Source organism: Mobula birostris, chromosome 4, assembly GCF_030028105.1.
Source record: "Mobula birostris isolate sMobBir1 chromosome 4, sMobBir1.hap1, whole genome shotgun sequence".
NCBI lineage: Eukaryota > Metazoa > Chordata > Chondrichthyes > Myliobatiformes > Myliobatidae > Mobula > Mobula birostris.
In genome coordinates, this window is record NC_092373.1 from 142,076,866 (window position 1) to 142,091,384 (window position 14,519).

Here is a 14,519-nt window from a genome sequence, read left to right on the forward strand (position 1 = left end):
GCAATACAGGTCCACGCTTCATTGAAAATGGCATCACAGGCAGATAGGATCACTAAGAAAGCTTTTAGCACATTGGCTCTCATAAATCAAAGTATTGAGTATAGGATATGGGATGTTATGTTGAAGTTGTATAAGACTTTGGTGAGGCCTAATTTGTAGTATTGTGATCAGTTTTGTCATCTATCCACAGGAAAGATGTAAATAGTGTTGAAAGAGTTCACAGAAAATTTACAAGGCTGGTTCTGGGTGACCTGCATCACAAGGGAAGATTGACTAGGTTAGGACTTTATTCCTTGGAATGTAGAAGATTAAGAGGATATTTGATAAAAGTATTCAAGATTATGAAGAGTATACATAGAGTAAATGGAAGCAGGCTTTTTCCACTGAGGTTGGATGGGACTAAAAACCATAGCTCATGGGTTAAAGGTGAAAGGTGAAAAGTTTAAAGGGAGCACGAGGGCTGTGAGTGTTCAATGAGCTGCCAGCACAAGCAGTGCATGCGAGCTCAATTTCAACATTTAAGAGAAGTTTGGATAGGTACACGGATGGTAGGGGTATGGAAGGCTATGGTCTGGGTACAGGTCAATGGGGGTAGGCAGTTTAAATGGAATGGCACAGGCTAGATAGGCCAAAGGGCCTGTTTCTGTGCTGTACCTTCCTGTGGCTATCTGGGAATCTATAAGGCGTACTTTCTTTTCTCTTACGCCACTTTGACTCCTTACTCTCTGCTTAATAACTTATCTCATGGTAGGAGTCTGTTCAGACCATTATGCCTAGCCTTGTTAAGAAAAGCTGTCCAGCTTAAATCCACATTGCAGCACTGAGTGTGCAACACTGCGGCTCAGGCCTCTTCAAATATACAGTATCCTAGTAACTTTTAAATGTATTCAAAGTGCCTGCATACAATTCTGAGCACAGAATTTTTAATTCTTAACATTCTCTGTACAAAAAAGCATCTTTCTTATTCTCCTTTAACCCTCCTATTAATTATTAGAAATCTATCTCTCATGGTTTGAATCCTTATGGATAGAGTTAAGAAACTGAAAAGATAAAAAGACCCTGATGGGAGTTATATACAGGCCTCCAAGCAGTAGCCAGGATGTAGGCTACAAATTACATCCGGAGAAAGAAAAGGCATGTAAAAGAAAAAAATGATACAATCATCATGGGGGATTTCAATATGCAAGTAGATTGGGAAAAGCAGGTAGGTACTGGATCCAAAGAGAGGGTATCTGTAGAGTGCCAACGAGATGGTATTTTAGAGCACATTGTGGCTGAACCTACGAGGGGAATAGCAATTTTGAATTGGGTTGAGATTATGTGGGCAGTGGGAAAATCATCCCTCTTGTGCTTCTTGATCTTGTCACTCGAGATTCAGTGTCATGCAATCCTGCCACTTTGATCTGGCCCGTGTGTTTGATCATGTCCAATGCTTGCCTTTATTGGGATCTTACTCCTGCCTTCACAAGTCATCTGGATTGTGGGGGTGTGGCCAGGGTAAATCAGGGTGCACTTAGGGTTAGTGGGGGTGGGTGCCCACCTGGACATTAGCATTAGGTTTGAGGGTAGCGTTGAGGGATGTATTTGTTGGGCTGGAAGAGATAGGCTTGTGGAGTTTAGTGTGTTGAGGTATGTGGGGCTGTACTGTCTAGAGTAGTGCAGCCACTTTAATCTTCCCATGCCTTTCACCACTTGGTTTAATTAACCTGGTGTGCTCTGGGACACATCATCAGTAATGCAACCAGTGTAGTAAAAAGAATTACAGAGGCATGAGAGAGGAGCTGATCAAACTTAATTGGAAGGGGACATGATCAGGGATGATGGCAGAACAGCAATGGCTGTAATTTCTAGGAGCAATTTGAAAGGTGGCAGAGGAGAAAAAGGAGGAGAAGATGGCGGCGTGACACAGCGCACAGCAGCCACTCCGGTGATGATGATATCTGTTATCTGTCAAGTTGGGTGCCATGCACAATCCTGATTTGATGGAGACAGACGTGAGAGCACAGAGGAACATCTGGTGAAACTTCTGAAGTGCCTGCTTTGCTGCTGCTGCTACTGTGTGATCCAGAATCTCCGGAGGAGAAGACCCTGAGTCCTCGGCTTTGCTTGTTGCTCAGCGGCCGGGGCGAGTTCGAAATGCTCGGCAGAGGATGGCGCTCAGTGCTCGGTGTCAGAGGGCTGGTCGGAGGCTCGAATTTTTCGGACGAACTCATTGTATCATTTTTTAATGCAAGCATTTCTAAATGACAATAAACAAGGACTGAGTGTCCTCATAATCTAATCTAAGGTACAGAAAAGATACATTGGAAAGATGAAGAAGTATTCTGGAGGGGATATGACACAGGTATAACTGACAAGGGAAGTCAATGATAGCATAAAAGCAAAAGAGAGGGCATGTAATAGAGCAAAAATTAGTGAGAAGGTAATGGATTGGGAAGCTCTTAAAAACTAAAAGAAGGCAACTAAAAAGGCCATAAAAGAGAAAAGATGAAATGTGAAGGTAAGCTAGCCAATAATATATAAGAGAGTACCAAATTTTTTTTCAGATATATAGAGTAGAAGAGAGACAAGACTGGATACTTGACTGCTGCAAAATGATGCTGGAGAGGTATTAATGAGGGACAAAGAAATGGCAGACTAACTCAATAAGTATTTGTGTCAGTCTTCACTGTGGAGGACTTTAGCAGAATGTCAGAAATGTGAGAGTGTCAGGGGGCAGAAGTGAGTGTTGTTGCTCAGGAGGTGTCTGAGAAGCTAAAAAGTCTGAAGGTCGATAAGTCACTTGGATCAGATGGACTACACCTAAGGTTCTGAAAGAGATAGTTGAAGGGATTGTGGAGGAATTAGTAATCATCTTTCAAGAATCAATAAAGTCTGAAATGGTTCTGGAGAACTGGAAAATTGCAAATGCCACTCAACTCTTTAAGAAGGGAGGGAAGTAGAAGAAAGGAAATTATAGGCCAGTTAGCCTGACTTCAATGGTTGGAAAGATGTTGAAGTCTATTATTGTGGATGAGGTTTTAGGGGTTTGGAGACACATGACAAAATAGGCCAAAGTCAGCATGATTTCCTTAAGGGGAAATCTTCACTGACATATCTGTTGAAATTCTTTGAGGAAATAACAAACAAGATAGAAAAAGGAGAGTCAGTGCATGTTGTTTATTTGGATTTTCAGAAGACCTTTGACAAGATGCCACTCGTGAGGCTGCATAACAAGATAAGAGTCTGTGGGATGAGGAAAAATACCAGCATGGATAGAAGATTGACTGACTGACAGAAGGCAAAGAAATAAAGGAGGCCTTTTCGGGTTTGCTGCTGGTGAATAGTGGTGTGCCACAGGGTTCAGTGTTGGGACCATTTCTTTTCCAAGTATTATGTACGGGGTTTCTTCTTTGTTATGTTAAATTTAAAATGGCTTCTTTGTTACGTTAATCTATTAAACTGCTGCGTATGTGGATTAGCATGGCTTCTATGTTATGTTAAATGCTGAGAAAGTCTCTCGCTAGACATTTGCCTGGGTTAATACAGACAGCAGGGTGCTATTAGCCAATGGGCGTTCATGTTATTATTTCTTGGGGTGATAATGCTGTCTCATATGACTGGGAACGGGGGTTTTTGGCGGGGAGTCGGACGAGAGACGGGGAGGACGACAGACGTGCAGGAAGGCACTGGTCAATCACTCTGGGTGGTCCTGAGCTGCGAGTCGACAGGGTCCAGGCGGTCCCAAGCCACGAGTCGACGGGGTCCGGGCGGTCCCGAGCCGCGAGTCGACAGGGTCCGGGTGGTCCTGAAGAACTTCCTGAGCTCCAACTTGTGCACGAAGAACTTGAACTTTGATAAGTCTGGCGCCTTTTTCCATTCCTTCTTTTTCTGTATCGAACTTATATTAACTTCATAGACTTAGTAATATCTATAAAGTGTACTTGGTAAAGTGTACTGTGTGCGTTGGCTGATGATTGATGTTTGAAACTGATTTGAGTGGCAGTGGTGCAGCAACCGACCCAACTGGAGGCGTCCAGGCGGGCGTCAGGCGGGATTTCCCCTGGATATATACAAGCCAATATAGCTGAGCGTTACAATTATATGCCAATACTTTGAGTGAAGGAATTGATGGCTTTGTAGCCAAATTTGCAGACGATATGAAGATAGGTGGAGGGAGCAGGTAGTGTTGAGGAAGCAGAGTGTCTGCAGAAGGACTTAGACAGATTGAGAGACTGGACAAATTCCCTTCTATCATTCACTTTGATAGAAGGGATAAAGAGCTGACTATTTTCTAAATGGAGAGCAAATTCAAAACTCAGAGGTTAGATTAGATTATATTAGATTAGATTATGAGAACATGCAGTCCTCTTTTATTGTCATTTAGTAATGCGTGCATTAAGAAATGATACAATATTCCTCCGGTGTGATATCACAGAAACACAGGACAGATCAAGACTGAAAAACTAATAAAAACCACATAATTATAACATATAGTTACAACAGGCCAACAATACCATAACTTGATGAAGAACAGGCCATGGCACAGTAAAAAAAGTTCAAAGTCTCTCGAAAGTCCCACATCTCACGCAGACGGGAGAAGGAAGAAAATTCTCCCTGCCATGCCCGACCACAGTCTGACTCTGAGTCATCCGAAAACTTCGAGCTCCGATCAGCCCTCCGACACCGAGTACCAAGCACCATCTCTATCCGAATGCTTCGACCTCAGCCTCGGTCACCAGCAGCAGGCAAAGCCGAGGATTTTGGGGCCTTCCTTCTGGAGATTCTCCACCACACAGTAGCAGCGGCAGCGAACCGGGCATTTCAGAAATTTCTCCAGATGTTCCTCTGCTTTCCTGGAAGTCCTCATGCAGGACTCCCTGAAGGTTAACTTGCAGGGTGAGTCAGTGGTAAGGAAGAGGACTAGAATACTAAAACATGATGTAACGCTGAGGCTTTATAAGGCATTGGTCAGACTGTACTTGGGAGTATTGCGAGTATTTTTGGGCCCCTTAACTGAAAAAAGATGTGTTAGCATTGGATAATGTCCAGAGGATGTTCATGAGAATGATTCCAGAATGAGAGGGTTAGCATATAGTACTGTTTGATGGCTCTGGATATGTACTCACTGGAATATAGAAAAATGAAGGGGAATCTCATTGAAACCTATCAAATATTGAAAGGCCTAGATAGGGTGGTTGTGGAGAGAATGTTTCCTGTACTGGGGGAGTCTTGGACCAGAGGGCACAGCCTCAGAATAGAGGGACATCCATTTAGAGAGAAATGAGGATTTTTTTTATAGCCAGAAGGTGGTGAATCTGTGGAATTTGTTGCCACGGGTGGTTGTAGAGGCCAAGTCATTGGGTATATTTAAGGCAAAGGTTGATAGGTTCTTTATTAATCAGGGCATCAAAAGTTGCAAGGAAAAGCAGGAGAATGGGGTTGAAAGAGATAATAAATCAGCCATGCTGGAATGGCAGAAGAGACTTGATGGGCTGAATGGCCTAATTCTGCTCCTATGTATTATGGTGTTATAGAAACATAGAAACATAGAAAATAGGTGCGGGGTAGGCCATTCGGCCCTTCGAGCCTGCACCGCCATTCAGTATGATCATGGCTGATAATCCAACTCAGAACCCTGTACCTGCCTTCTCTCCATACCCCCTGATCCCTTTAGCCACAAGGGCCATATCTAACTCCCTCTTAAATATAGCCAATGAACTGTCTCAACTGTTCCCTGTGGCAGAGAATTCCACTCTCTGTGTGAAGAAGTTTTTCCTAATCTCGGTCCTAAAAGGCTTCCCCTTTATCCTCAAACTGTGACCCCTCGTTCTGGACTTCCCCAACATCGGGAACAATCTTCCTGCATCTAGCCTGTCCAATCCCTTTAGGATTTTATATGTTTCAATCAGATCCCCCCTCAATCTTCTAAATTCCAACGAGTATAAGCCTAGCCGATCCAGTCTTTCGTCATATGAAAGCCCTGCCATCCCAGGAATCAATCTGGTGAACCTTCTTTGTACTCCCTCTATGGCAAGGATGTCTTTCCTCAGATTAGGGGACCAAAACTGCACACAATACTCCAGGTGTGGTCTCACCAAGGCCTTGTACAACTGCAGTAGTACCTCCCTGCTCCTGTACTCGAATCCTCTTGCTATGAATGCCAGCATACCATTCGCCTTTTTCACCGCCTGCTGTACCTGCATGTCCACTTTCAATGACTGATGTATAATGACACCCAGGTCTCATTGCACCTCCCCTTTTCCTAATCGGCCACCATAATCTGTTTTCCTGTTTTTGCCTCCAAAGTGGATAACCTGACATTTATCCACATTAAATTGCATCTGCCATGGATTTGCCCACTCACCTAACCTATCTAAGTCACCCTGCATCCTCTTAGCATCCTCCTCACAGGTAACACTGTCACCCAGCTTCGTGTCATCCGCAAACTTGGAGATGCTGCATTTAATTCCCTTGTCTAAGTCATTAATATATATTGTAAACAACTGGGGTCCCAGCACTGAGCCTTGCGGTACCTCACTAGTCACTGCCTGCTATTCTGAAAAGGTCCCGTTTATTCCCACTCTTTGCTTCCTGTCTGCCAACCAACTCTCCACCCACACCAATACCTTACCCCCAATACCGTGTGCTTTAAATTTGCACACTAATCTCTCCTGTGAGACCTTGTCAAAAGCCTTTTGAAAATCCAAATATACCACATCCACTGGTTCTCCCCTATCCACTCTACTAGTTACATCCTCAAAAAATTCTATGAGATTCGTCAGACATGATTTTCCTTTCACAAATCCATGCTGACTTTGTCCGATGATTTCACCACTTTCCAAGTGCGCTGTTATCACATCTTTGATAACTGACTCTAGTATTTTCCCCACCACCAATGTTAGGCTAACCGGTCTATAATTCCCCAGTTTCTCTCTCGTTCCTTTTTCTGAACCCTCTGCCAAGAAGCTTACTACATTGCATCTATCCCCAATAGCTTCCCCAGAATGACAAATTGTGCCAACTTTTCAATGTTGGCTCTAGCATTTCATGTGAATGAGCTAAACCTGTGTACAGTTGATAACATCAGTACTTTTAAGATTTCCTGAATAGAATTAATTCACCTCTGAATATCACCCTGAAATTTTTTGTGGCTCTGTGAATCTGAGTAAGTTCTGATGACTCTTCAGATATAAGAGCAGCAACTGCGTGAAGGAGAGTGGGACATGTAATGTTTACATTTAGGTCAGGCCTATGTGTGAAATCGCTGGTGTGAATGAAGCTTGGGTGAACACGAGATGATCTGCAGATGCTGGAAACCCAAAGCAACACTCACAAAATGCTGGAGGAACACAGCAGGTCAGGTTGCACCTATGGAAGAAAGTACAGTCGACACTTCGGGCCAACACCCTTCTTCAGCACTGATAGGGAAGCGGGGAGATGCCTGAATTAAAAGGTGGGGGGAGGGGAAAGAGGCTAGCTAGAAGGTGATAGGTGAAGACAGGTGGGTGGGAAAGGTCAAGGGCTGGTGAAGAAAAAATCTGGTAAGAGAGGAGCGTGGACAATAGGATAAGGGGAAGGAGGAGGGGTCCCAGGGGGAAGTATTAGACAGGTGAGAAGATGTAAAAAGACAGAGTGGGGAATAAAGGAAGTGTGGGGAGTAGGGGGGTAGATTTTGTTCACCAGAAGGCGAAATCGATATTCATAGCATCAGTTTGGAAGGTACCCAGACAGAATGTAAGTTGTTGCTCCTCCATCCTGAGGATGGCCTCATCTTGGAACAAGATGAAGCCATGGATCGGCACGTCAGATTGGGAGTGGGAATCGGGATTAAAATGTTTGCCCACCGGGAAGTCCCGCTTGTGGCGAATGTTGCAAAGGCATTTGACGAGTGATCCCCTGATTTACGATGGTTATCACCAATATAGAGGAGGCCGCAATGGGAGCACCAAACACAATAGACGACCCCAGCAGATTTGCAGGTTAAGTGTTGCCCTCACCTGGAAGGACTGTTTGGGACTCTGAACAGAGGGGAGGGAGGAGGTGTATGAACCCCAGCGGGATCCGTGGGAGCCGATCATGCCAATGCTAATCAGTCAGGGAAGCCCGAAGAGCAGCCTTCAAGGAGCGGTGAAGCCACTTGTATAGGCCACTGGACTGCAGGTGATGCACTGTGGTGTGATCTATCCTAATACGGAGGTTCTGATGGTCCAATCTAACATGGTCAAAAGGTGCGTGAAACCACAGGAGGAGAAAAGAGGACCAACAAGATCCCATTGACATGGTCAAACTGTTGCTCAAGGACCTCAAAAGGTGCAATGGCACCTGAATGTGATGGTTAATTTTTGCCCGCTGTAACTCCACACGCCTACCGTCCAATCACGCACGTCCTTTCTGAGGTCGTGCCAAACAAACTCTATTGCAACCAGTTTCTGTGAGGCCTTCCAGCCTGGAAATGAGAGGCCATGTTTGGAGTTGAAAACAGTCAGTCTCCAATTTGTGGGCACGCTGGGCTCTGGGCAACCAGTCGAGACATCACACTGGAAAGAAACCCCAGCTTCTGCAAACTTAATGTCAGCCAACCTCAGGCCTGTGACTGCTGTTCAGTAAACCCAGGCCTCTGGATCAGTAACCTGATCAGCCTCCACGATGGTATAATCAACCCCGATATGCACAGCCTCAACAGCTGGCTGTGAGAGGCAATCGGCTACGGCATTATTTTTCCTCTTGATGAGTTGTATATCCATTGTGAACTCGGATGTGTTGTCCAGGTGGCACTGTTGCCATGCAGACTAAGTGTTTGATATTTTGACCATCACGTGCATAAGGGGTTTGTGGTCAATGACCACAGTGAAACGGTGACCCTCTAGAAGAAAAAGAAAATGGCAGACAGCCAGGTAGAGACCAAGAAGCTCACGGTCAAACGTGCTGTACTTCTCTTCGGGGGTGCAGAGCTGCTGACTAAAGAAGGCGAACAGCTGCCACCCGCCTCCGACCAACTGTTCATGCACTGCACTCACAGCATAGTCTGAGGCATCATTTGTAATGGCTATGGGTGCACAAGTAGGGTCGTGTTAGAAAGAACTTGTACGGTTTCATCAAATGCCCTGGTCATGTCCGCTGACGAGTCAAACACTTGATTCAATGTATTTCCTTTAAGCACACTATACAGGCGAAGCCTAAGTTCAGCAGCTCACAGGTAATGATAGAAACTCACCATACCTAAAATCATCTGTAGTTGTTTAGTAGTGTAGGGCAGTGGGAAATCCATAATAGCGGCTACCTTTGATGGGGGTGGTTTTGCACCTTCTCCGAGATGCGACGGCCGACACAGTCAACGGTTGACAACCAGACTGGCATTTAACAGGGTTAATAATCAACTCATACTGGCTTAAGCACTCAAAAAGTGTGCGGAGATGAGATACGTGTTCAGATTTGGATGCACTGGAGACAAGTAAGTCATGCAGATAAATAAAAAGAAAATCTAAGTCTTTTAACACAGCATTTTTCAGCCCAAACAGCATGTGCAGGCACTTAAAAAGGCCAAGCAGGGTTATCACAGCTGTTTTGGGAATGTTCTCCAAGCGCACAGGCACCTGATGGTAGCCCCTAACTGGATCAACTTCGGATAAAATTAACTTTTCGGCTAAATATGCTGAAAAGTCTTGAATGTGTGGGGCCAGGTAATGATCAGGGGGTAGTGGCCTCGTTAAGGCGTCTGTAATCACCACGTGGACAACAACCACCATTGGACTTGGGGACCATATGGCGGAATGAAGCCAAGGGGTTATTCGACTAGCAAATAATTTTGAGTCTTACCATGTTGGTGAACTTAGCCTTTGCGGTTACCAGCTTCTCTGGGTCCAATCTATGCACGTGGGCCCAGACTGGTGGGCCGGATGTGGGAGTGTGATGTTCAGCCCCATATTTTGCTACTGTAGTGAAGAATGTGGGCTTGGTGAGGTCTGTAATCCACCTAGCAATCGAGTAACCTCACATGTGGTGGTACATGAGTTTGACAGAGTTGTTGTGGGCAACTTACTAGAGCCCAAAGCCCTTGACATCCACAAGCTGGCAGTTCCTAAGATTGACTAACAATCCTTGGGCACACAGGAAATATGCACTGAGCACAGGATTAGCCACTTCAGCCAGGACGAAGTCTCATGTGTAACATCACTCTCTGAAGTGGTGCATCACCCATTGTGTCCCATAAGTCTGGATCCTGCTGCCATTGGCCTCCAGCAAGGTTTTATTGCCCTTTGCTTTCTCATCAACACTTGAGCACCCATGTCACACAGGAAGCATCACCCCAAAAGGGTGACTATAATGTACAGTAGAGACCCTGGCAGCTGGAAGCCACAGTGTTCACAGACCGCTGATGTCCTGATGCGCTGGCACTGTCAAAGCAAGTTCAGTGTGCAGGAATGGGCAGACACAATAGGCCAGTTTGTGGATCTTGGGTAGGAAGTAGAAGTGAGTGGTGTGAGGTAAGTGAACTATAAGCTTGGTGGCAGTGGTTGGGTGTTCTCCAGAGTGGATGTGGTCAGTGATAGTGTCTGAGACAGTTTTCTGATGGTGTGGAGTGGGTTCCTCCTTGAGGGGTAGGTATCTGAGAGTTGATGCCTGTCCTCAGCAAGTAGCGGTCTGTGTGCCACACTACAACAGCACCCCCTTTGTCTGCAGGCTTGATGGTAAGGTTAGGATTGGTGCAGAGAGAGTGGAGGGCAGTGTGTTTAATGGGTCGGGTTGGAGGAGGAGAGATGAGTGGTAAGATGGTTGATGTCTCATTAGCAATTAAAGATGAAAAGATCCAAAGCAGGCAGAGAACCAGAATGAGGTGTCCAAGACGAGGAGGAGGGTTGGAGATAGGTGAAGAGGTCATCAAAGCAGGGTGCGGAATCATTATCAAATAAGTAGACTCAGAGATGGAGGCGATGGAAGAAGAGCTCAATGTCGTGGCAGGTAAGGAACTCCCTGAGAACGTTTTGCCTCAGAGAGGGGAAGGTCATAGTGAATTGTAAAGACCCGGCATGATGAGAGCTGGGATCAGAGGGGGGGAAAGGGTTGGCAGTGTCTAACAAGAGATGAGCGTTGGGGTGTTAAGGGAAGGTGGGGTGGGTATAAAATGGAGGCTCCGAGGACCCAAAAGCTGTTGGGGGTGTGGCTGTGAGACACAGGATTGCAGAGTGGTGGTGGGGGAAGGGATGAAGGTTTGCAAACCTCTAGAAATCACATGCTATCACTAAAGTAACCAATGATAGCTGGGGAAATTCAGTTGTTGTCTTTTGGGGTTCTAATGTTTAACTGTCATTCATTCTTTGGGGCACTCCTCTGTTTTCATGGATGTTTGCGAAGAAAAAGAATTTCAGGATGCATATCGTATGTGGTGCTATCGACGAATGTTGAAGATCAGCTGGGTAGAGAAAGTTTCAAATGAGAGGGTTTTGTCCGCAGTTGATAGACCACGGATACTGTTGGAGAAGATCATGAACTTAAAAGTTGCTTATTGTGGACACATTACACAGAGAGATAACATCTTGTTGGACTTGCTATATGGAAAGGTGGAGGGAAAGAAAGGAAGAAGAAGGCAAAGAACAATGTGGCTGGTGTGGTAAACCATGTATATATGTTGTAACTCGGTTACCTGTCTGGACACACACCTCTGCTGACTGCCCCTGTGGCTCCTCTGACTGCCCCTGTGGCTCCTCCCACAGAGTCCTGTATAAAGGTGTCCGCCTTGCCCCTCCCCCTCAGTCTGGGGGCAGACACTCACTGTGGAGGTCGTATTGTACAGCGAATAAAAGCCTTTCAGTATTTTACCAAACCTCAGTCTTTTGGAGTAATTGAAGGTGCTTCAATTTTATTCGCTGTACATTTTAAAACATGGAACAGGCCCTGAGACCAGACAAATTAGACCTCGATCCGCAAATGCCTGACGCTGGAAATGCTTTCGAACTCTGGCTGGCCTGCTTCGAAGCGTATCTAGAGGAGATTAAAGCGACCGACCCCGTAGCAAAGCGCAGAGTTCCACTCTCCAGGGTCAGTCCACGGGTTTATTCGCTGATCAGAGACCAGCCGAACTACGATGGCGCCATGAACGCACTCAGAAGACAATACCTGCGGCCGATAAACAGCGTCTATGCTTGGCATCGCTTAGCGACACGGCAACAACGCCCCGGGGAATCGAGTGCTGAGTTCATCCAGGCCCTACAGACACTCGTGTGTGCCTGCAATTGCCAGGAGCTGACGGCGGCACAGCATGCAGAACTCCTAGTGAGAGACGCCTTCGTCACGGGGACCAGGTCAGTGTACGTGCGCCAGCGGCTGCTGGAAAAAGCCGATCTTACCCTAAGTTCGGCGATCGAGCTGGCTGATACGTTGGAGGCCGCTCTGCATAACTCCGAGGCTCTCCAGGCACGCGATCCCCCGATGGCCTCGTGGGCGCTGCAGACCCCGCAACCCCCCCGGCGAATCGACCTCGGCTGCAGCCAGTTGTGAGTCCGCGAAGTGCTACTTCTGCGGACTGGAGAAGCACCCCCGGAAATGCTGCGCGGCCCAACAAGCTACCTGCTCCAGCTGCGGAAAGAAGGGCCACTTCGCCAAGGTCTGTAAGTCAAAACCGCGAGCGGGATCGAGCAGCGCCACGTGCGAGACGTGGGGGTCGCCATCTTCCCTGCACACTGCCACCACGTGCGAGACATGGGGGCGGCCATCTTGGTCGGCGCCACCTCCCACCACCTACGACCAATGGGTGCTCACGGGCTACCTCACCGCGCCGGACCAAGACAGCGACCCCATCCTGGCTTCCGTGACCCTCGAGCAAAGCGCTCCCCACCAGCCCGCAAGGTCAATGATGGACATCCTGGTGGAGGGGCACAGGACAAGCTGCCTGTTTGATACAGGCAGCATGGAGAGTTTTATCCACCCAGCCACGGTGCAGCATTGTGGACTCATGATACAGCCGGTAAGTCAGAGGGTCACCATGGCCTCCGGGTCGCATACAACAGACATCCGGGGGGGGTTGTGTAGCGACGCTAGTGGTGCAGGGCACAGGATATCGGGACTTTAAGTTACTGGTCTTGCCTCAACTGTGTGCCCCTGTGCTGTTGGGGTTGGACTTCCAGAGCCACCTGAAAAGCGTGACAATGAAGTATGATGGGCCCCTCCCGCCAATTACTGTCATAAATCCCCTGTTTGTAGAGATATGTCACGTACCCCGCTACTGACCACACACACACACCGACCCGCGCGTCCCACCCAACATCATGCCAACTGCCACACTACCGACACCACTTGCGGCCTCTCCACCATCAGGATCCCTCCTCCACCGCTGTTTGCCAACCTGACCCCCGACTGTAAACCCATGGCAACTAAAAGCAGGAGGTACAGCGCGGGGGACAGAGCTTTCATTAAGTCGGAGGTGCAGCAGCTGCTCAGGGAGGGGGTCATTGAGGCAAGCACAAGTCCTTGGAGGGCGCAGGTGGTCGTTGTTCAGAACGGGGAGAAGAATAGAATAGTCGTGGACTATAGCCAGACCATCAATAGGTTCACGCAGCTCGACGCATACCCTCTACCCTGCATCGCGGATATGGTCAATCAGATAGCACAGTACAAGGTGTACTCGACCATAGACCTAAAATCCGCTTACCATCAGCTCCCCATCTGCCGGGAGGACCGCCCTTACACTGCCTTCGAGGCGGATGGCAGGCTTTATCAATTCCTGCGTGTCCCCTTTGGTGTCACGAATGGTGTATCTGTCTTCCAGAGGGCAATGGACCAGATGGTGGACCAGTGCCAACTGAAGGCCACGTTCCCATATCTGGATAACATCACCATCTGCGGTCACGACCAGCAGGATCACGACAACCTCCAAAAATTTCTCCAAGCGGCCAAATCTTTCAACCTCACCTATAACAAGGACAAGTGTGTATTTGGGACCACCCGACTTGCTATCCTTGGGTGTGTCATGGAGAATGGAGTCATTGGCCCTGACCCCGACCGTATGCGCCCCCTGTTGGAACTCCCTCTTCCCAATACCCTCAGAGCCCTCAAAAGGTGCCTGGGCTTCTTTTCATATTACGCCCAATGGGTCTCTAACTATGCAGACAAGGCCTGCCCCCGGTCAAGTCCACCACATTTCCCCTCTCTGCCGAGGCCCACACGGCCTTCAACCGCATAAAAGGGGACATTGCCAAAGCAGCAATGCATGCGGTGGATGAGGCCATTCCCTTCCAAGTAGAGAGTGACACCTCCGACTTTGCGCTGGCTGCTACCCTCAACCAGGCAGGAAGACCAGTGGCGTTCTTCTCCCATACCCTTCAAGGCCCTGAAATTCGGCACTCTGTGGTAGAGAAAGAGGCCCAGGCCATAGTGGAAGCTATAAGGCACTGGAGGCACTATCTTGCTGGCAAAAGGTTCACCCTGCTAACTGACCAGCGCTCAGTCGCATTCATGTTTAGTAATCAGCAGCGGAGCAAAATCAAAAATGATAAAATTCTGAGGTGGAGAATCAAACTCTCCACCTACAACTATGACATCAT